Source organism: Cervus elaphus, chromosome 12, assembly GCF_910594005.1.
Source record: "Cervus elaphus chromosome 12, mCerEla1.1, whole genome shotgun sequence".
Taxonomy (NCBI): Eukaryota; Metazoa; Chordata; class Mammalia; order Artiodactyla; family Cervidae; genus Cervus; species Cervus elaphus.
In genome coordinates, this window is record NC_057826.1 from 66798795 (window position 1) to 66822544 (window position 23750).

The 23750-nt window shown below is 37.7% G+C and overlaps 1 protein-coding gene and 1 non-coding gene across 2 annotated transcripts in view; one reads left to right on the forward strand and one right to left on the reverse strand.

Annotated features, from left to right (window-relative positions):
* The window catches only part of SPRED1 (sprouty related EVH1 domain containing 1), a 111639-nt gene that overhangs the window by 71224 nt on the left and 16665 nt on the right, over positions 1-23750 (reverse strand). The gene's annotated exons all lie outside the window — the stretch shown is intronic.
* LOC122706029 lies at positions 20014-20145 on the forward strand. The gene has a single exon (XR_006344285.1). It is a non-coding gene; the product is annotated as a small nucleolar RNA SNORA70 (small nucleolar RNA).

Consider the following 23750-nt stretch of genomic DNA (forward strand, 5'->3'; position numbering starts at 1 on the left):
ACTGCAAGGAGGCCAAACCAGTTAATCCTAAAGGAAACCAGTCCTGAATATTCATTGGAAGGACTGATGCTGAAGCTGAAGCTCCAATACTATGTATGGCCACCTGATGCAAAGAGCTGACTCACTGGAAAAGACCCTGATGCTGGGAAAGATTGGAGGCAAGAGGAAAGGGGGAGGAGAGAGGATGAGATGGTTGGATGGCATCACTGACTCAATGGACATGAGTTTGAACAATCTCTGGGAGTTGGTGATGGACAGGGGAGCCTGGCGTGCTGCAGTTCATGGGGTCGCAAAGAGTCAGACACGACTGAGCAACTGAACTTACTAACTGATGTAGTTATATGAGAAGTTCCTTTTTACCAAGTAGGAAGCAGGCAAAGTAATTTATTACTGTAGTTTCTTAGGGTTTCCAGTAAATTCCTACTGTCTGATCTCAACTGTGCTACCAAAGATACTAACAAAAACCTTGTCTATTTATGCCTGAGATGAAGTAACAATCTTTTGACTGCATTGGGGCAATAGCAAGAACAGTCAGTGAGAGATCACTGCTCTCTCTAGTCAGATAATATGCTCAGGGAAATTCAACTGACACTTCTGAAGAGGGAATTCTTTCACTGTCAACAAAAGATAGCTTTCCCTAAGGATGCCACAAGATTCCCTTACATTTAGTATCCACAACTTCTGAATATGGTGCCAGAGATATGGTTCTGTTCATCTTACCTTACTTTTATTAGCGGGGAAGAGCACTCACTTTTCAAATGCACCTAGAGGCAAGTATTTAGGTAGCACCTTTGCACATACTAAGAATGCACACAGCACTTTGGCATTTAACGGCAAGGAATAGAGGAGTAACAAGGGTCAGCCGCCAACCCCGTAAATCTAGAATGTCAATTCTTCAGGGGTCAAGCAACAAGCTGAGGACACCAAAGATATGGAATCAGTGGCATGGACCCAAATTAACCACTAGAATAATCTCCTGAAGAAAATAAGTATCTCCACATTCAGTATTAAAAATCACCAACATCTCAGAGTGTGGGATATGGCTAACACGTGAAAGTAAGTCCAATGAGTACCTGTATAAAATAGACATTTAGCAAATGTGTGTATAATTGAGTCCAAAAATAAAAAAACAAAATCCAATGAAGAAGCATGAAGAATTCTCAGCTCTTCTTATCAAGAGTGCATTTGGAGAGAAGCAGACAGCACAAGGTAGCTTAAACACTTAATCAAATGCTAACGGAGTAAAAATCTAGGAGCCTTCAGTGAAGGAGGTACACAGATACACAATGTTAATAACACTATCCTACAGAGGGGAGTATATAGAGTTCCTCTGAAAATGTCACACTAATCTGGGAATAGCTAATCCTAATTGTGCAATTGTGGGACCTTTGAACATTTTCTTCCTTCCAAATTCAACATGAATAGATTCAATTTTTACTGAAAATTTGGCATCCTACAGCAGTGTTGTCCAATCAAAATACAACTGAAGCCATATATGTAGTCTTCAACTTTATGGTAGTTGAGAATAAAAAGTAAAGAGGAGGATGGCAGTGAAATGGCAGAAAAAGTAGCTCAAAGAGCATATCCCACAACACAAATACTAAAGCAAACAAAAAAATTGTCAGGCAACTTTGTCAGAACTCTAGAAAATAATCAAAGGTTAACAGTAATGAAGCAAATGGTAAATCAAAAGGCAACTTTAAAATGGTAGGAAGGCTTTGTGGCACTTTTACTTGCCAGTGGCCTAACCCCACTTCCTACCTCTGCCCCAGCAATGCTCTTAAAGATGTCAGTCTGCATTCTCAGCATGGAATCCTGCTCCCTGGTTCCAAAGAGCACAGCAGACCTGAGTCTGAAAGAATCCTACCTGGAGACATGTGAAGAAAGGACATAAGGCACTTGTATTCCTCAAACACATGGTAAGGCAACAAACGACCAGCCTCTGCTGGGGGCAATATCACAGAAGAGGCCAACAATAGATATACCAAAAGCCTAGGAGAGAAAGCTTGGAGAGACAGTCTTTTTTTTTTTTTTAAGGAAATTAAGAAAACCATGTGCATACCCAGGGAAGAACACATGTTCAGAAAAGATGTGTGAAAAACCAAAGTTTTCATCTAGGCTCAGCACAGCAGGAAGCAATGGGTAAGGCAGAGTTGTAAATCGCTTGGCTAAGCATTAAAGGAGTGCCAAGATACAGAGATAATCTGCAGACAACAGCAGAGTTCCTTCACTCCCTGTCTCTCTTTTTAAACTCCTGGTGTTTAAGAAAATCTTCATCAAAACACAAAAGGAACAGAGACTTCAGGAATCATATAGCAAAGAATAAAGACTTAAAAACAGTTGAGAAAAACAACAAAACAAAATACCCACAGCCTATAGCCAACAATAAAACATACACTGAAATGGGAAGAATACAAGTTCCAGAGTTGTCACATTATAATATTCAAACTGTTCAGTTTTTAACAAAAATGTATGAAGTGTATGAAAAGGAATAATGAGAGTATGGCCACTCAAAAATGAAATTAACAACACAGATACTGGACTTACTACATAAACACTTTAAGTCAACTGTCTTCACTATACTCATAAAGAGGCAAAGGAAACCGGGAAAACAACATAGTAGCAAGTAGAAAATATTATTAAAGAAACAGAAATTATGAAAAATAGCCAAAAAGAAATTTGGGAGCTGATAAGTACAGTAACTGAAATGAAAACTTCATTAGAAAGTTTCATAGCAGATCCGTGCAAGCTGAAGAATCAGTGAGCTTAAAGACAGGCCAACTGAAATGACCCAGTCTGAGATGCAGAAAGAAAAATGAAAAGAGCCTAAGAAGTCTATGGGATGCTGTATGTGTATGTAACGGGGAGCCTAAGAAGTCTATGGGATGCTGTATGTGTATGTAACGGGGAGGTTAAGAAGTCTATGGGATGCTACATGTGTATGTAACGGGGAGCCTAAGAAGTCTATGGGATGCTGTATGTGTATGTAACGGGGAGCCTAAGAAGTCTATGGGATGCTACATGTGTATGTAACGGGGAGCCTAAGAAGTCTATGGGATGCTACATGTGTATGTAACGGGGAGCCTAAGAAGTCTATGGGATGCTGTATGTGTATGTAACGGGGAGCCTAAGAAGTCTATGGGATGCTGTATGTGTATGTAACGGGGAGCCTAAGAAGTCTATGGGATGCTGTATGTGTATGTAACGGGGAGGTTAAGAAGTCTATGGGATGCTACATGTGTATGTAACGGGGAGCCTAAGAAGTCTATGGGATGCTGTATGTGTATGTAACGGGGAGGTTAAGAAGTCTATGGGATGCTACATGTGTATGTAACGGGGAGCCTAAGAAGTCTATGGGATGCTGTATGTGTATGTAACGGGGAGCCTAAGAAATCTATGGGATGCTGTATGTGTATGTAACGGGGAGCCTAAGAAGTCTATGGGATGCTGTATGTGTATGTAACGGGGAGCCTAAGAAGTCTATGGGATGCTGTATGTGTATGTAACGGGGAGCCTAAGAGGTCTATGGGATGCTGTATGTGTATATAACGGGGCGCCTAAGCAGTCTATGAGATGCTGTATGTGTATGTAATGGGGAGGTTAAGAAGTCTATGGGATGCTACATGTGTATGTAACGGGGAGCCTAAGAAGTCTATGGGATGCTGTATGTGTATGTAATGGGGAGCCTAAGAAGTCTATGGGATGCTACATGTGTATGTAATGGGGAGGTGAGAAGTCTATGGGATGCTGTATGTGTATGTAATGGGGAGCCTAAGAAGTCTATGGGATGCTGTATGTGTATGTAATGGGGAGGCCAGGAGAAAAGAAGGGAAGGGAAGTTACGGCTGACTCGCACTGCTGAACAGCAGAAACCAACACAACACTGGTAAGTAAGTATCTTCCAACTAAAAATCTTAAAAAGAATATCTGAAGTCTCCAAAAAACTTTCCAAATTTGTTAAGGACACAAATCTACACATCCAAGAAATTAAACTCAAAAATGGATACAAGGAGAGAAACTGGAGTTGCTGAAAGTCAAAGAATCTTAAAAGCTGTGACAGACAAGCTACTAATCATATATAAGGGAATCTCCATAAGATTAACAGCTGACTTCTCACTGCAAACAATGGAGGCCAGAGGCAGTGGGATGACATATCTAAAGTGCTGAAAGAAAAAACAATGTCAACCAATCTATATACAGCAAAACTATCCTTCAAAAACGAAGGGTAAATTAGGGCATTCTCAGATAACTAAAGGGTTGAGGGAGTTTGCAACTATCCTTAATGAAAAGATACCAGAAAAAAAAAAAAAAAAAGAAAAGATACCAGGTAGTAACTCAAAGCCATATGAAAAAATAAAGAACTCTGGTAAGGGTTATTATATAGGTATACATTAAAACTATCATTTTTTGGACTGTAACTTCTCTTTTTGCTTCCAATAATTATTCATCTATATAATATAAGGGGCCCATTAATGTACAAAGATGTAAATTGTGACAATAACAACATAAAAGGTAGTGGAGATGAACAGGAGCAGAGCTGTTACAGGCTATTAAAGCTAAGTTAGTATCAATTTAAACTATATTAACATGTATACTGCCTGTATACTGTTTATAAGACACTGAATTTACATCCAAAACTACAAATAGGTTAAAAATGGAAATATGAAAACAGATATAACATGAAACAGTAACCAAGGGAGCTGAGGTGGCTATATTAACATTATTATGAGACAAAGAAGTCATCATATAGTGATAAAAAAGTAAATTCATTAAGAAGATCTAACACTTATAAACATATGTGCATCAAACAACTGCATCCCAAACTATATGAAGAAAACACCGACAAAATTGAAGGGAGAAACAGACCTACAATAATAGTTGGAGACCTTAATGTCTACCATACTTTTAATAATGAACATAACATCATCTAATAAAAAAGAATAAAGTATTGATATGCTGCAAAATGGTATCTCACAAATATTGTAAATGAAAAAAGATCACACATTGTATGATTTCATTTATATGAAACATCCAGAAGAGGCAAATCTACACACAGAAAACAGACCGATGGTTGCCAGGGGATTATGAGGGGGGGATAAAGGAGAATAACTGCTAAATGGATATGGGTTTGATAGCTGTTTTGTTTTGTTTCTGGCCTTGCAGCTTGCAAGATCTTAGTTTCCCATCCCAACCAGGGACTGAACCTGGGCCCTCAGCAGTGAAAGTGAAGTCTTAACCCCTGGACTGTCAGGGAATTCCCACGAATTTGTGTTTTTTTAAAGGTGATGAAAGGGTTGGAACTACACAGAGATGGTGGTGGCAAACAACATGAATGTACTAAATGCCACTAAATTGTACACTTTAAATGGTTAAATTTATGTTGTATGTGAATCTGAGCGCCATTTAAAAAAAGTAAAAGCAGGTAGAAGTAACGTTAATGTGTCAGTCGCTCAGTCGTGTCTGACTCTCTGACCCCATGAACTGTATCCCATCAGGCTCCTCTGTCCAGGGGTGGATTGCCATTTCCTTCTCCTTAATGTTAACCATTTCCTTCTCCTTAATGTTAATAGTATACTTTAATCCATTATATCCCAACATATCATTAAAATAGGTAATACAAAATAATCAATGAGGTATTTTACATTTTTTTTCATACCAAGTCTTTGAAATTTGGTGCACATTTTACAAACACATATAGCACGTGTCAATTCTGACTAGTGCTCAATAGTCATATGCAGCCAACAGCTACCTTACTGGCCAGAGAATCTTATTAAAAAGATTACAAAAATAAGTTGTCAGGTGAGCATCTGTTGAAAGAAGACATTCTTAAAATTAGGAATACTCACTTCTTATCTTACAACACTTGTGGGAAATCTCTAGTACTTTCTTTTTTACAAATATAAGTAGCCATGAAACAAATAAATTTATGTATAATCCTACCTTCAATCATATTTTCTTTTTTTTTTCATTTATTTTTATTAGTTGGAGACTAATTACTTTACAATATTGTAGTGGTTTTTGCCATACATTGACATGAATCAGCCATGGATTTACATGTGTTCCCCATCCCGATCCCCCCTCCTGCCTCACTCCCCATCCCATCCCTCTGGGTCTTCCCAGTGCACCAGCCCTGAGCACTTGTCTCATGCATCCAACCTGGGCTGGTGATCTGTTTCATCCTTGATAGTATACTTGTTTCAATGCTATTCTCTCAGAACATTCCACCCTCACCTTCTCCCACAGAGTCCAAAAGTCTGTTCTGTACATCTATGTCTCTTTTTCTGTTTTGCATATAGGGTTATCTCCCTGAAACTGTCTTTATAGCTTGGTAAAAGATCATCACTTAGCTCTCCTATTGTCTTTTAGAGACTATAAAAGCTCCTTCTGATGAACTCAATGTATTCTTTCCATGTCTTTCCCCAGGCACTTATTAATTTTATGACTCCTCTAAGATTATCTTCTATTCCTCCCATTTATCACATCTTAAACTTCCCTGTACCACCAACAGGCCTTGTATACAGCAAGCACTTAACAGTCAACATTTTCCTGTTTCATCATTATTCTCTCCCCTACTACGACTAATAAACAGTATTTCACATGCAGGTAATGATGATACCAAAAGGACAACTGCAATGTCCTCAGTTCAGTTACAACGGAATGAAATCCCATGGGTATACAATCATGAATGTATGGAAACACTCTTAGCTTATAAGCCCCACATTCCAAACAAGAACCAAAATATGTCATTACACTCCATGGCCATAGCTTCCTGAAGTCCTGGCAAGGTAAACAAATATGCCACACTCAAGACAAATCAAAGTTCTGGCTTCCCACCAGGTATATACATTTAGTTCATTCACAATCCTCCCAAGGCAAATGCCATTTACCAATCAGCAATGTTGCCTTGTGAGCTTCCCAGCTGGCACCAGTGGTAAAGAATCCACTTGCCAATGGAGCAGACACAGGGACATGGGTTCAGTCCCTGCGTAGGGAAGATCCCCTGGAGGAAGCAATGGCAACCTACTCCACTGTTCTTGCCTGGTGAATTCCACGGACAGAGAAGAGCAGGATACAACTGAGCACACATGCACATACAACATGCAATGTCACCCACTAACACACGGACGTTCTCGCTTCACCAGAATTCCTGAGGACCAGAGCCTACCCCAAAGTCATTTTTCATAAAGGAGAAAAGATTTGGTTAGGTCTTTATTATGCAAAACAAGAGAAATTGCTAAGCAGATGGGGACACACTTACAGAAGGAGTGCTTGCTCAATGTAATTCACTTTACTGGTATCACTGATTAGAAAATGGGTATTACCTAATTATATGTAACTTAAATTATAATAAGAGTCTAACTGTTTAAGACTAAAGTTTCTTACACATGTATTTTTAACAGTATAAGTTCTGAATGTGAGAACACTGCCGTTTTCAACAAGCAAACTATCTTCCAACAACATCTGAACTGAAATGTCTCTGATGGGGCAAAAAAAACTCTAGCAAAACCTTATTCAGAAAGTGGACTGTGACCAAACATTTAGAAATAACCATCTGATATGTATCTGGAGTTGTGGGGACAGAGAACAGGTGAGAAAGTTTATAAGTGCCAGATAACTTGTGTTCACAGAGTAGAATTTAAAAGTGGGAAGACAGGACATACGCTCCTCCGAATCAAGCCTTCTGAGGAGAAAGTCTGGCACCTGCCAATTGGCGAAAGAAACAGGGATCCCCTTGGGGATGAAAACAAAGACATTCTCAATATTTCTCTGGTTAGACTAAAATAACTAAGATTCAATTTCCAAACTACTTTTTCTTACCTTGTAGTGAAGTTTTTTAGCTCCTCAATTTTTCCATATCCAATTACATAGATAGTGATAGAGCAAGGATTTGAAGGTCTGAATAGAAATCCTATGCTTTTTATCACTGTTACAACCAAGTAAATGCACAGTTGATATAGCTCACTGATAAAAAATGATATTCACATTTATATCTATTCATTTACTCAAAAATAAATTTTTTAATCTCATTTTTCAGTTCCAAAAAGCTGTTGGATTTCTGTAGATTAAGTAATTTCTCTTGCATGTGTACATATGCACACATGTGCACACACACACACAACTAGCTGCATGTGGACATAATATGCAAATGCTAATATGGGAATTTAACAGGATCTCTGCTATTGAGCTGTCTGAAGTATGCTGATAATGCTTCAAACCAGAAGGGTTTTAATTTTAAATAAAACTGACTTCATTGTAAAGCTGGCTCTGGTTAAGCTTCCTTATGTATCTCCACCAACCCAATTAGTTCTAGAAATGCAAAATTTTTATAGTTGCAGCAGAGAATGCCTCTTCTCAGTGTCCAAAAGTCCTAGAATGGAGTCTCACTGTCACTCATTTGTCTGCCCTAAACCAATCACATCCACGAGCCCACTCAAACCTAAAGGCCTAAAATAAACGTGAAGGGATGATTTCCGCCCGCCAAAAATAGAGAGCTCTTAACAGAAGAGGAACTGAGGTATACTTGACATAATAAAACAACTGATGACCACTACAATATTGAAGAAGGTAATATGGTCTTGGACTCAAGATAAGATAAAAAATTATTCAAAATGGGTTGCATGTCATAAAACAGGCCATAAGAGTATGCAATATAACTTCTTCTTGCTTGAGTTGGAAGATTATTGAAGACAACAAAAATGAATTAGACTAAACAGGAATCCTACTGGTGAAGGTCTTGCATATTCAAAAGGGAGCTATTCTAGGCTTCTGTGCAGGGAGGATATAATTAAATTGGTGTGTGTATGTATATGTTCAGATGTACAACACTTTGGGACCTCACGGGCTGTATAGCCCAACAGGCTCCTGGCTCCATGGAATTTTCCAGACAAGAATACTGGAGTGGGTTGCCATTTCCTCCTCCAGGGGATCTGCCCAACCCAGGGATCAAACCTGTGATTTTTGCCTCTCCTGCATTGCAGGCAGATTCTTTACCACTAGCATCACCTGAGAAGCCAATTAAATTGATATCTAAGAGTAATTATATGGAAAAATAGACCAGGGAACTTTGGAAGATTCAGAAAGCAGAGAGAGAAAGGCAGCTAGGACGATGTTATTTGAATCCAAATGCTATTTCAATAATGAAACCTGGGAACACAACAGTTTCTTTACAGATAGAAGTTCAAGGTAGAATCCTCAATTTATTCTTTTAAACAGAACAAATTTCATGAAAATAAGGAAAGGATACAAAAGATAGAGTCAAAAATAACCTCCAACCAGAAAGATAAAGAACATTACAGCATACTAACACATATATATGGAATTTAGAAAGATGGTAACGACAACCCTATATGCAAAACAGAAAAAGAGACACAGAAGTACAGAACAGACTTTTGAACTCTGTGGGAGAAGGTGAGGGTGGGATGTTTCGAAAGAACAGCATGTATATTATCTATGGTGAAACAGATCACCAGCCCAGGTGGGATGCATGAGACAAGTGCTCGGGCCTGGTGCACTGGGAAGACCCAGAGGAATCGGGTGGAGAGGGAGGTGGGAGGGGGGATCGGGATGGGGAATACGTGTAAATCTATGGCTGATTCATATCAATGTATGACAAAACCCACTGAAAAAATAAATAAAGAAAGAAAGGAAAAAAAAAAAAGTTAAAAAAAAAAAAATAACCTCCAAGATTGTAAGCTTGTAAAGATTCAGTCCAGTGGTGGCAGAGTGTAAAGGATGCAGAAAAGAATCTGCCATCAATCTAGAATAAGAGTTGTCATCAACTGTAGTGAGAACACTCAAAGGAAATAACTAAAAAGCCATGGAGAACATAGGTAATTCAACAGTTCCAAGCATATAATAGATGGCTGATTAAAAATCAGAAATAAGGAAGAATGACTGGATGTCTTTTACAAGCAAATACATTAAACAAAAAGTATCCAAAAAATGAGTAAGACACAGTCCCTGTTCTCAAAGAAATCACAATACAACTAACTTGAATAAGTAATGAGAGCAATAAGTTTTTAATTACCACTAATTCTGGTAATGGAAGCTTCAAAAATGAATTAAAAGCCTGTAAAAAAGAAAAGCAGACTATACTGAGACTAAACTCTGGGAGAAATACTCCTTTTAAGGAAGAAGAAAGGAGTCAGTGATATGGGTCAGAGTACCAAGATAGGTAGGAAAATTTGAGGAATACAATGTAATGAAAACCAAGACAATGGTTTTGTCTTAAAATGCCAAAGAGAAGCCTAGTTTACTGGAAACATGATTTGAATGCAAAAGTACTAATGGACTGACACACTCATTTCTCTAGGAATAGAGAATTAAAGCAATGATTCAGATTCTGTTAATACCTTTTTGTTAAATCATTTTAAGACTGTTAGAAAGGAATTACTAACTATAAATGTTTGAATTTTCTCTCTTCTCATTTCACTTAAGACCCAAGATTCAGCCTATAAAGACACCTCTAATAGTATCTTAGGTCTTAAGGTAAAGGTCAAAAACAAACAAATGAAGATTACTACTTTAAGTGCTTATAATACTTGTAGTGGTGGGAACTATGGCCATCTAAAGGGAATATACAACACTCCATTCTAGCAGCTGCCTTGCAGGAATGCAATTCAGTATTATGAGAATGTTTTGATCTTTTCAGAGAAGCTGGAAATCCTGCCTATATCAAGTCCCTTGATTTCTTAAATAATGGTTCATTTCTATGTGGACTGGTTTCACCTGCAGTTTTCATCTTCTGTCTTAAATAGTGAATCTTTAGTTGAACTGAAATGAAAAGTTTTTATACACTTTAATGACTGTACTTCTTTTTAACCGAAAAACTAGGCAAATAAACACAGCATTTGGGATCTCCAACACACTGCAAGAAATAAGAAACATCAAGTAACCAATTAGTACTTTATCTTTAATTCCCTAAACTAAATGTCACTTTAATATATTTTCATTTCAAAGTGCTGAATACACTTTGGTCTTAAACATGAAACACAAGAAGTGCAAAATCCAACAAATTCTTTAATAATGACCACATGAGTGACCATGAGCCAAACCTGCTCCAGACAAAAATTTCACTGGTTCGGTGCTGGAGAAAACTCTTGAGCATCCCTTGGACAGCAAGAAAATCAAACCAGTCAATCCTAAAGGCAATCAATACCGAATATATACTGTAAGGACTGATGCTAAAACGAAGCTCCAATACTTTGGCCACCTGATGCAAAGAGCCGACTCACTGGAAAGGATCCTGATGCTAGGAAAGACTGAGGGCAGGAGGAAAAGGGGGCGACAGAGGATGAGATGGTTGGATAACATCACCGAGTCAATGGATATGAGTCTGAGCAAACTCTGGAAGACAGTGAAGGACAGGGAAGCCTGGCATGCTTCATTCAGTCCACGAGGTTGAAGAGGTCGGACAGGACTTAGCAACTGTTGTTACATGGTATTTTGCTATAATTTACTTAACTAATTTTAGAAATCTTGAGATATTAAATACCAATTTTAGCAGTTTTTTCAGTTGCTTTTTTCTGATAATCGTACTTTATCTCTTTTGAAAAAAAACATTGTATAATAAAAATTTTCATCTAAAAAGAATCAAACAAAAAATCCATTATGCTAATGAAGAAGCTAGTCATAGAAGTATTATGTATGTATTATATGATTCCATTTATATGAAATATCCAAACAGGCAAATCCACAAAGTATGAATGGTGGTTGTCTAGAGCTGGGGAGAGGGTTGAGGGGAAAGGGTGAGATGGCAGATAGGGACGGGATTTCCTTTGGTGTGCTGGGAATGTTCTACAATTAATTGCCATGATGACTGTACAGCTCTGCAAATATACCAAAACCCACTAAATTTTACACTTTAAATCAGTGAATTGTATGCTATATGGATGATATATCCATAAAGTTGCTATTAAAAAAAAATCCACTGGTTCAGAGGTTCCAAAACTCATGTTCATTCTCTAAGTATTATATGGAGAACTTTTAAAAAAAACAGACTCCCAAAGTCTACTGGTCTACTGCCTTGATTCCGAAATGATGAGGCTTAGGAATGCTGTATTTTAAACTTTTCTGAAGGAGTTCTGATTTGTAGCTGTATTGGGGAATAATTACTTACTCAGAATATTAATAAACTATAAAACTAATCTTCAATTTGAATACATTGACTAAAATCTGTCACATAAATTCTATTCCGAATACTTTATTGCCTATCATTTCAGGCAATATAGCCAGGTTACTCTTGTATTTGGCTTTAGATAATCTTAAAAATTAAGTTCCAAAAGAAAGCACTAACTCAAGAATTCAATATACGTAACTAAACAACTGATTTAAAATAGCTTGGCAATCTAAAATCTTTTAACAGCTCATTACAATGACTTATAAAAGACACAAAACAGCACTTCTCTGACTACCTCTCCTAGCTCACTTACTATCTCCAACCACAACAGCATTCTTTCCACTCTTTAAATGGTTTCCCTCTACCCCAGATCCCCTGCACTTACTTGGAGACTCCCCTGAGATATTCTATTGGTTTCCTCCTTAAGTGTTAGATAACATGAATCCTCCTCAAATTAGACTCACCCAATCTAAACTAGTTCCAACATCCAGCTTCCCTCCACTCTATTTCTTTTCTTGGTATTATTTTCCTCATAACGCTTATGACTATCTGAAATTATCTTATTTACTTATTTCTTTAGGTATTTATTGTCTGTCTCCTATTAATAGAACTTACGTTCCATGTGAGCAGGGATGTTGTTTTCCTCATTTACTACTGTACTGAGTAGAATGTAATTAGAGATACAATTAGTGATCAGTACGTATGTAATTGTTGAGTCAAGGAACAGAAAAACATACAATCCCATCTTATTTTTAAATCTGCCACGCTGATAAGCCTCTGTGAAGACAATATTTGTTTTATACAACTTTTAGTACTAAGCAAGATTAAAATGGGAAAATTTCGTTCTCTAGCTTCCTCTACCTTTCTCCTCTGAGCCCCTTCCTCCAGAAGCAGTCATTCCCCTGCACCCTTGTGGTCAAGTAATTTTAACTTGGGACAGGTAAGCCTAAGAGCCTCCAAAACCAACTCTAACAACATTGAGAGTTGCAAGCAAGTACATTCTTACAATCCAAGCAAAACCCAAAAGATATAAATTAAAACTTGTTTCAACTACGTGTCATTCAGGGAAGACTACCGAGGATCTTAGAGTGATTTGTCTTCCCAGGAAATAAGTGCAGTCTGGATCTAAGAGCTTAAGGATGAATGGAGGTAAATTAGAAAGAAGAGGAAATATGAAGGAAGGGATAGTGCTTTTTCTTATTGAAGACTACTTTCTGTAAAAGACACCACTTTCTTCAAGGAGTTCACCACCTAAAATGCATTATTAAAGAGCACAATAGACAATACAGACAGCAACATAATAATGTGTACTATAAATAAAAACACATAGAAACGTGAGCAGAGTTTTAAATATAAATGCAATAAAGTAGGGAAACACTATTTTACATAGCTTGTAGCCCCAGATTCAAACGCTGAAAAAGGAACTAACCTGGGAATGAAGACACACTGTTTCAGAAAGACTTTACTACCTTAAATGATGCTAAAAAAAATTCAACATTAACTCTTGAAAATATTCTTGAAAGAATATATATTGCTAAAGAAATACAGAAATCAGTTCAGTTCAGTTACTCAGTCTTGTCTGACTCTTTGCGACCCCATGGACTGCAGCACTCCAGGCCTCCCTGTTCATCGCCAACTCCTGGAGCTTGCCCAAACTCATTTCCATTGAGTCAGTGATGCCATCCATCCATCTCATCCTCTGTTGTCCTCTTCTCCTCCTGCCCTCAATCTTTCCCAGCATCAGGGTCTTTCCCAGCATCCAGTGAGTCAGTTCTTCGCATCAGGTGGCCAAAGTATTGGGAGTTTCAGCCTCAGCATCAGTCCTTCCAATGAACACCCAGGACTGATCTCCTTTAGGATGGACTGGTTGGATCCCTTTGTAGTCCAAGGGACTCTCAAGAGTCTTCTCCAACACCACAGTTTAAAAGCATCAATTCTTCGGCACTCAGCTTTCTTTATAGTTCAACTCTCACGTCCATACACGACTACTAGAAAAACCAAAGCTTTGACTAGATGGACCTTTGTCGACAAAGTAATACAGAAAAATCCTTACCTAACATGTAAAGGCTATTAAAAGCTCCATAATTACTACACACCTATAAGTGAAAATATCTGAGGCACTTCTATTACAGCCAGCTATAGGACAACATTTCTGAGGAAGTTAAAAAATTAACATTACAGTAATATGATTAAAGAGGAGTGAGGGAAGAAAAGAGAAATGAAGTACAGATTTTAAAATTATCCTTATTTAAAATTATATGATCGCTTTTAAAACAAAATTTTTATTAGAAAAATAAGGACAATCTGTTTCCAATCCAGCCCATAATAAGCTTGGAAGCCACCAATCTACGCTAACAAGTAAAAAGCTTAACAAACTGAAAAATCAACACTTCTTGGGATCAGTAATAATAGTGAGGTCACAGGGCAAACTACTGCCCCCAAACTTGAAGAGGCAGAGATTATGGAGAAGGACAGTTTATCAGATCAGAAACCTGAGAGCAGAGAGCTCTTTGGGAAACAGTGCTGGGGTAGGGAACCTGGGGTACTGATGAGCTGCTGGAGACTGAGTGAACAATTCTGAGATTAAAAATTCAGTCATCAAAATGCCCCTCCACCCACTTTTGTTATTTTCCCTCTTGGCACTCTAACAAGTCCTCACAGTGAATATCAGGGAAAATTCCCTCATATTTCCAGAAGAGGGAAAGAAAGCATTTTGAAACATACTGGAGCACACTGTTCTTCTTAACAAAGCTTGACTTCAGGAGAAATTATTTAACCAGAGTTTAACCTCCTAAATGGGTTTTCCTGGTGGCTCAGAAGTAAAGAATCCACCTGCCAATGCAGGAGACATAGGTTCAATCCCTGGGTCAGGAGAATCTCCTGGAGAAGGAAATGGCAACCCACTCCAGTATTCTTGCCTGGGAAATCCCATGGACAGAGGAGCCTGGTGGGTGACAGTCCATCGGGTCACAAGAGTCAGACACAACTTGTTGACTGAAACAACAATAACCACCTAAAGTTGTATCAGAACCTAAATGACCTAAGGGAAGGTAAATAAATATCCAACCTCAGCCCAATTCAGCCATCTTGTCCTCCTTAAGAGGGGTGAGGGACAAACAGCATTTAAGAAGTTCACAATCCAGAGACATAGGATCACAAAAAGCTAAGTTCTGGAGACCAAATGTTCAGCAATGTGATTATAATTAACAATACTTAATTATACACTTGAAGTTTGCTAACTGTACATCTTAAATGTTCTTAACAGAAAAAAGAAAAAAGGTACCTATATGCTGTGATAGATATGTTAATTACACTGACTGCTGTGATTATTTTATAATGTATACAGATGTCAAAACACTAAGATGTACATCTTAAGTATAAAGAATTTTTGTCACAGTTATAATTCAGTAAAGCTGGAGCAAAAAAAGACTGAAACTTAATAATAGAACTGGGGGGCTTCCCCTGTGGCTCAACTGGCAAAGAACCTGCCTGACAATGCAGGAGACGCAGAAGAAGCGGGTTCGATCCCTGGGTGGGGAAGGTCCCCTGGAGAAGGAAATGGCAACCTGCTCCAGTGCTCTTGCCTGGAAAATCCTATGGACAGAGGAGCCTGGCAGGCTACAGTCCATGTGGTCACAAAGAGTCAGACACAACTGAGTGCACGGGTGCACATGCGCTCACACACACACACACACAGTAACAGAGCTATAAAACACTTTCCTACCCATCCCCTACACACACACATACACACACACTTTACTACATTACTAAAGGCCTATTTATAGCAGTTCTTTTCAGCCAATACATCATGTCTGGCTATCAAGAAAAAATTATAAGGCATATCATAATAAAAGGTAACAAACACAATCTAAAGAAACAAAAGATCAGAACCAGACTCAGACATGGTAGAGATGTTGGAATTACCAAACCAAGAATTTAAAACAACTGTGATTACTATGCTACAACACCAAGGATAAACCCTAAATGTTAACTATGGACTCTGGGTGATAATGATGATTGATGCGTAGGTTCATAAATTGTAACAAATGTTCCATTCTAGTGGGGGATGTTGACAACTCAGCAGTTAGGTACCTGTTTGGGCAGGGAGTGTGTGGCAAATCTGTGCCTCCCCCTCAGTTTTGCTGTGAACCTCAAACTTCTCTAAAAAATAAGGTCTATTAAAAAAAAAACAGAAAGCATAGTGTAGCAGTTGGATATAAAAAATACATCAAAATTAACTGGCTTTCTTCTTTACCAGTGAGTTAAGATTACAAAAAAAGCTAATCCACAACAATAAGACATAAATGTACTAAAATGAAATGTGCAGGATCAATATAAAGAAATCTTTAAAATTCATGTTCATGGAAGAGCATAAATGACCTGAACAGATAAAAGCACATTTTATGTTTTCTAAAAGCAAAACTCAATATTACAAAGATGACAATGCTGTCTAAATTCTGTTTATCTACTGGAAATTCAGTTTAAAGTATCAATGGACTTTTTTGAGGAAGAAGGTAACTTAAAAAAAAAGTGTCTTTAGTGTATTTAGAAGCCAATAACATTTAAGTGATCTTTAAAAATCTTAAGGGACTTCCCTAGCAGTCCAGTGGTTAAGACTCCACACTTCTAAGGCAAGGGGTGCAGGTTTGATCCCTGGTTGGAGAACTAAGATCTCATACATGATGTGCGGTGTGGTCAAAAAAATAAAAACAAAAACATAAGTCAGGTCATATGACTCTTGCTGAAAACTCTGCAAGAGCTATATATTTCACTCATGGTAAGAGGCCAAATCCTGAAGACTCAGTTTTAGAGAAATAGTCAGATAAAATGTGCATAATATACCTTAAAAAAATTCTAGAAAAATTCACAACATGCTGGATGTCATCATGGCTATTCTTTAGTAGCAGAGTTAGAGGTTACCTTTATTCTCTTCTTTTATAATCATAAAAACAACCAAAGTACCAAAATGAAACAAAGCAATCCAAGGTCTAACAACATTAACAGCAAAATTTATGTAGATTTTACTATATACCCAATCTATTTGGAGTAAAGTTATTATTTTTAATTCCAACAATAACCCTGCAAAATGGTGTTAATCCTATATAACAGATATGGAAACTAAAGTTTCAAGAGGTTCAGTTCAGTTCAGTCGCTCGGTCGTGTCCGACTCTTTGCGACCCCATGAATCGCAGCACGCCAGGCCTCCCTGTCCATCACAAACTCCTAGAGTTTACCCAATCTCACGTCCATTGAGTTGGTGATGCCATCCAACCATCTCATCCTCTGTTGTCCCCTTCTCCTCCTGCCTTCAATCTTTCCCAGCATCAGGGTCTTTTCCAATGAGTCAACTCTTCGCATGAGGTGGCCAAAGTATTGGAGTTTCAGCTTCAGCATCAGTCCTGCCAATGAACACCCAGGACTGATCTCCTTTAGGATGGACTGGCTGGATCTCCTTGCAGTCCAAGGGACTCTCAAGAGTCTTCTTCAGGACTACAGTTTGAAAGCATCAATTCTTAGGTGCTTGGCCTTCTTTATCACTCAACTCTCACATCCAATAGAACATGACTACTAGAAAAACCATAGCCTTGACTGTATGGACCTTTGTTGGCAAATGATGTCTCTGCGTTTTAATACACCAAGTTAGCAATTAATTTTGGATAAGAATATAGATGATCATTATCTTCTTTGCATCTGCTTTTTACTTTTCTAAAAATTAATAAAGAACTCACCCTAAAGCTAAAAATAAACTATTTCATGCCAACATTCCGCTGCCCAGCAAGAGAAACTAAACCATGCTTTCAGAGATGCTTTTTTACTTATCCGTTGTTCCTATTAATGAAGGGATTCTGAGTTAAAGTATTACTATGCTATCAAACCCCTCTAAAGAGGCAAATCATATATTATCTTCCAACTTAATTGGCTATCTTTTAGGAATTACTGTTTGATACCAGTCGGTATCAAGGACTCCTAAAAATAAAGAAGAGAATGATATCCCACATAAATTATTTCCCTTAACAGAGATTAGGGGAAAAAATCTGTAGTGGAAAGAACATTGAATTAACAGCCATAAAGTCAAAATTTCCACTGAGAGTGATACAATGCAACTTCAACAGTTTGGGCAAGTTACTTTATCATTATGGCCTTAGTACCCTCTTTCAAAAAAATCAGAGATAAAGATGCTATTTAATCAAATCCCTTTCTCATTCCCAATTTCTTTGATTCTATGAATTATCCAATAGTCACAAAATTATCCCAAGTAGTCCATCATAATATCTGTCAATTACCAGTGTTTATTCTACTGTGGAACTTCTGATGTTTCTTTACAATGTATTAGTTACTTCTTCTATTACCCCTACTATTATTAACAGGCAGCTAACACTTCAGTACTTGCTATTTGCACGGTTCAATGCTTTCCATGTGTTGTATTTAATCCTCAAGATAACCCTCCAAAGCAGATATAATTATTACCCTCATCTTACAGACATGATTTAAAAAAACTCCAAGATCACAAAACTGATAAGTGACAGAACTGGGCTTCCAACCTTGGCAGAATGAACTCAAAATCCCATATGTAGGTATACAGAATAAACTTTTTCATCACACCCTCAACATGAGAACCAAGGGACACGCTGAAAGTGCAAATACATATATAACATAAACAGTGCTTTACACAGTCGGCAGCATAAAACTTGGATTTAAAACCACTTTATGATATTTATTAAATTTTATGATCTTAGGCAAGTCACTTCTCTTTGCTCACATAGAATATGGGAAAAACAGTATCAACTCAAAAAATTAATGCAAGAATTAGAAGCAACAACAAAGTGTTTATTTAAGTGTGCTCAGCCAACAGATATTGTTTAATGGTTGCATAATATTACTAAAAGTATTAAGTGGCAGTATATTAAAAAGAGGCACATATAAATATATATTAACCTAAATACTATATATTTATTTAGCATGATTTATATATAATATATAAATCTCTAAGCCATTTAGATTCTTGGACAATGAATCAGTTCACAACAGCCCCAACCCCTCAGCTACCTCAACCCCTCAGCTATCTATTGAGGGGAAAAAAATACCATTGTAAACAAACAAACAAAAAATTCTCAGCATGATGTCCTCTCAAAACATAAGCACATACACAAATACTACCAACGTCCACCATACTGCCTTAACCACAGTAAGCATATAATAAAATATTTTTCAAACTGTAAAGACTATTTTCTGTTTTGAAATATTATACTATTTAATAATTTTCTGGAATATTAAGAACTAGAGTGTACCTATTTGTGCCAGAAAAGGCAAATAGTAGAAATAATGGAAATGACAAGTGTTTAAGGAAGGAACTACAGTGATACAGGAGAGCAAGTGGAAAGAATCTAGACTCTGGACTGAAAATGCCTGAGTTTATGTCCCAACACATCACTTTTATCTGACCATTATGAACAAGACTTTTAACCTTCAGCTTAGCTTTCCTCATCTGTAAAATGGGGTCTGTACCACCAGCTTCACACCAATGCTAATAAGCACATCTGTGTGTACGAATGTGTTCAGTCGTGTCCAACTCTTTGCAACTCCATGGACTGTAGCCCACCAGGCTCCTCATTCCATGGAATTTTCCAAGTAAGAATACTGGAGTGGGTTGCTATTTCCTACTCCAGGGGATCTTTCCTGGCCCAGGGATCAAACCTGCGTCTCTTGCATCTGCTGCACTGGTAGGTGGATTCTTTACCACTGTACCATGTGGCAAGCCCATAAGCACACTTACGACTCAGGTAACAGTTTCTCAATATAATTCTCCAATAAAAATACAATGACTCTAAAGCTGTGGCAGGGAAAATACCAAATGAACACAGAACATATTGTGAAGACAAAGTGGAAGTGCCCATTTGCAGTCAGCTAAGCTGACTGTGCTCGTTTCCCTGAGGGGTCTGGGGTACCACGGCTGCAGACAGCAGCCTCCTGGCATGCATGAAGCATGCTGCCTGGCTGGGCTGCTCTAAGGGACCCTGGAGACAGCCCCTTCCAGTGGACACTCAGGACTGGCACAGTGTCCCCAGTCCAGGCCCCAGACAGGTATGACAATGCCTTTGGAAAGCCTAAGGGCACACCGGCAAGGATCCACACTGGTTAAGTCAAGATGTCCATGTGTGCCAAGCTACAGAACAAAAAGCAACCGACTGACGCCCTGACTGAGAACCTGGCAGCCATCACGTGAACCAAATGATCAAAGCTCACACCATTAGTGCGGGAGGTGTCACCATCATCGACCTCCTGAAGCAAGAACACACCTTCGCTCTACAGTGTCGTCGCCCAAAGTGTTCAACTTCAATAATCAAGACTGGGCGTCAGATAAATGCAAACTGAAGAACATTCTACAAAATACTTGATCAATATTCTTCAAAATAGTTTCAAAATTATGAAGGAAAGACTGAAGAACTATTTCAGATTACAGGAAACAAAGAAACGTGAATACCTGATACAACACGCAAGCTGGATTGGATCCTGAACTAGAAAAAAGGACATTAGTAGAGCAACTTATGAAACTTGAAATAAGGTCTGTAGATAATATTATTATCAATGTTAATTTCCTGTTTGGCTATTTAAGATACCAACATTTTAGAAAGCCAGTCGAAGAATATATGAATATTCTTGGTACATTTTTTTCTTATCTTTTCGTAGGTCTAAAATTATTTCCAAGTAAGACTGTATACACACATGAAATTTCTGAGGAAACACAGCAATATGAGAACTACCTTATGCTTGCTTTACCAGTATCTGCCACAAACTTTTGAAAGCTCTTTAGTATACAATAGAGAAAAATTCTCAAGATTATGTAGGCTGATGGGAGACAATGACAAAACAGCATGTGTATGTAAACCCTCCAGTGCTTCTACCTTGACCTCTCTGCCCATAAAATCTATGGTTTTTAATACAATAATTAAGAAACAGAAAAATTACAGTAGGTCATTAAGCTCATGGCAAGTTACTTGAGGAGTCTGGAACCACAACAACGTACCTCACGTAAAATGCCCCCTTTGTCTCCCTATCAAATTTAGGCTGTTTGCACCATTTATCTATCTTTGAATAACACAGCTCATGTTCCTACACTAAAACTTGACCCAGGTGGACTAAAATATTACAAATTACTCATTTCAAAGCTCTTGCTAATCAAAGAAATGATTTTTTAAAAAGAAAAAAGTCTTTTTAAGTAAACATTTATATAATTTTATTTATATATACTAGATTTATATATATCAGATATATATATTAGATTTATATATAAAAGATTTCACATCTTTTAAGTAAACATCAATAAATATACCTATTTATAACACATAGTCTAAAGTCATAAAAAGACTAAGTTCACAATCATCTACTCTCAGCTCTAAGTTGATAAGACACTAAATCTTTTACCTTCGTTATAAAAATTTATTTTTATTTATTTGGCTACTCCAGGTCTTAGTTGCAGCATGTAGGATTTCTACCTTCACCGTGGCATGCGGGATCTTTTTAAATTGCAGCATGCTATATCTTTAGTTCCAGCACATGAACTTAGTTGCATCATCTGGGATCTGGTTCTCTCACCAGGAATCGAACTCAGGGCTCTTGTGTTGGGAGCTTAGAGTCTTAGCCACTGGACCACCAGGGAAGTCCTTAAATCTTTTACCTTTCTTACACAGTGAAGAATCTGCCTGCAATGCCAGAGACCTGAGTTCGATCCCTGGGTTGAGAAGATCCCCTGGAAAAGGGTATGGCTACCCACTCCAGTATTCTTGCCTGGAGAAATTCACAGCTTCCCTGCAGGCTCAGATGGTAAAGCATTTGCCTGCAATACAGGAGATCTCAGTTCAGTCCCTGGGTGGGGAACATCTCCTGGAGAAGGGGCTGGCAACCCACTCCAGTGTTCTTGCTTGGAGAATCCCATGGACAGAGGAGCCTGGCAGGCTACAGTCCACTGGGTCGCAAAGAGTCAGACACGACTAAGCGACTAACAGTGCCACATTTACACACAATCTATCCTACTGTAAAAACTTCAAAGTGAACTGAAAGACAAGACTGTAGCTACTTTAATCACCAGATTACTGAACTACACTATATATAACATGTAAACATGTCTTTCCAAAATGAAGTAATTTTTACTTTCAGTGTTTTTCCTCACTCTCCTGGGACTTATCTTTTCCAATAGCAGGGAATCAAGTCCTTCATTACCAAAGAACCAATCATCTATTTCCAGTATCAGACTGAGAACTCTGTGAAGGCAAAGACTTAGATTTTACTCATCTGTCTCGCCAAAGCTTATTGGCTTAACACCAGAAAACAAAAACTTTTAGTTCCTTTCTCCAGCATATAATAAATGCTCAATTAATATTTGTTTTAATCTATTTCACTCAGAATCAATATTAATGATTGTGCCAAAGCTAAGAGCAATGTAAAAACCAGAAGAAGGACTAAATTTGACTAGTAAGAAATGCTGCAACATCCTGACCTCCATCTGTTTGGCTGTTTCTATCAGCCTACCACTTCAACACACATGTATGACTGATCCTTATAGGGCTCACTGCACTGAAACATTAACTACTACTAAATGTGCAGCACACACATAATGAATTTGAATTAACAGACTTTTCTTTATTGAAACAGCTCTAAGTACTATTTTTACAGTACCTAAACATTTCAAGATCTGAGGTTGAGATAATATCCTACTTTGGCAAGATACACAGATAATTAAGTATATATAACTGGGTCTAGAACTTTGTCATTCAATATTAACCAAATAAACTGTCTTCTATCACTAGAACCAGAATTTTAAAATAATATTTTATCTTAACTAAGTACCTAAAGGGTAAAACAAAAAACAAAACATTTACCGAGCAACTGGCAGCAGATTACAAAGATGACTGGCTTAAAAAAACAAAACAAAACAAAAAAAACCTCAAGAACAATACCTACAAACGCCAAAGGAAAAAATTTCATTCAACTCAACAGATGTATACACAAAACCTACGTTGAAATCAGTATACATTCACATCCATGCCAGAATTTCATTAGCTACTTAATAGCTTACTGATGTACAGATAGTCGTTCAGTTGTGTGTGACTCTGCAACTCATGGACTATAGCCCCCCAGGCTACTCTGTCCATGGAATTCTCCAGGCAAGAATACGGGAGTAGATAGCCATTCCCTTCTCCAAAAGATCTTCCCAACCCAGGTCTCCTACACTGCATGCAGATTCTTTATTGTCTGAGCCACCAGGGAAGCTGACAATATTCTATTAAAAATAAACTTTAAATCAAATTTTACAATGAAATAAAGCATACTAAGCTGTTTCACATCTTAATATTTAAGAAAAAGAAAATGTGAGTAACTATTCTGAAATTAATTATGAACTATATAGGAGATTATGTCAAATTACAAAATCCTAGAGCCAAAAATGCTAGGTATCATCTGAACTATCTTACTCATTCTATAAATAAGAAAACTTCGGTTTTTTAAGAAATTGCTTTTTAAAGGAAGACTACACAATGGACAATGCTAACACAAAATAATATAAGGAAACAATAACCAAAACTCACTATCAAAAGCAAATAAAGGTCAAGAAACCAACGGGGACAGAGGAAAAGGA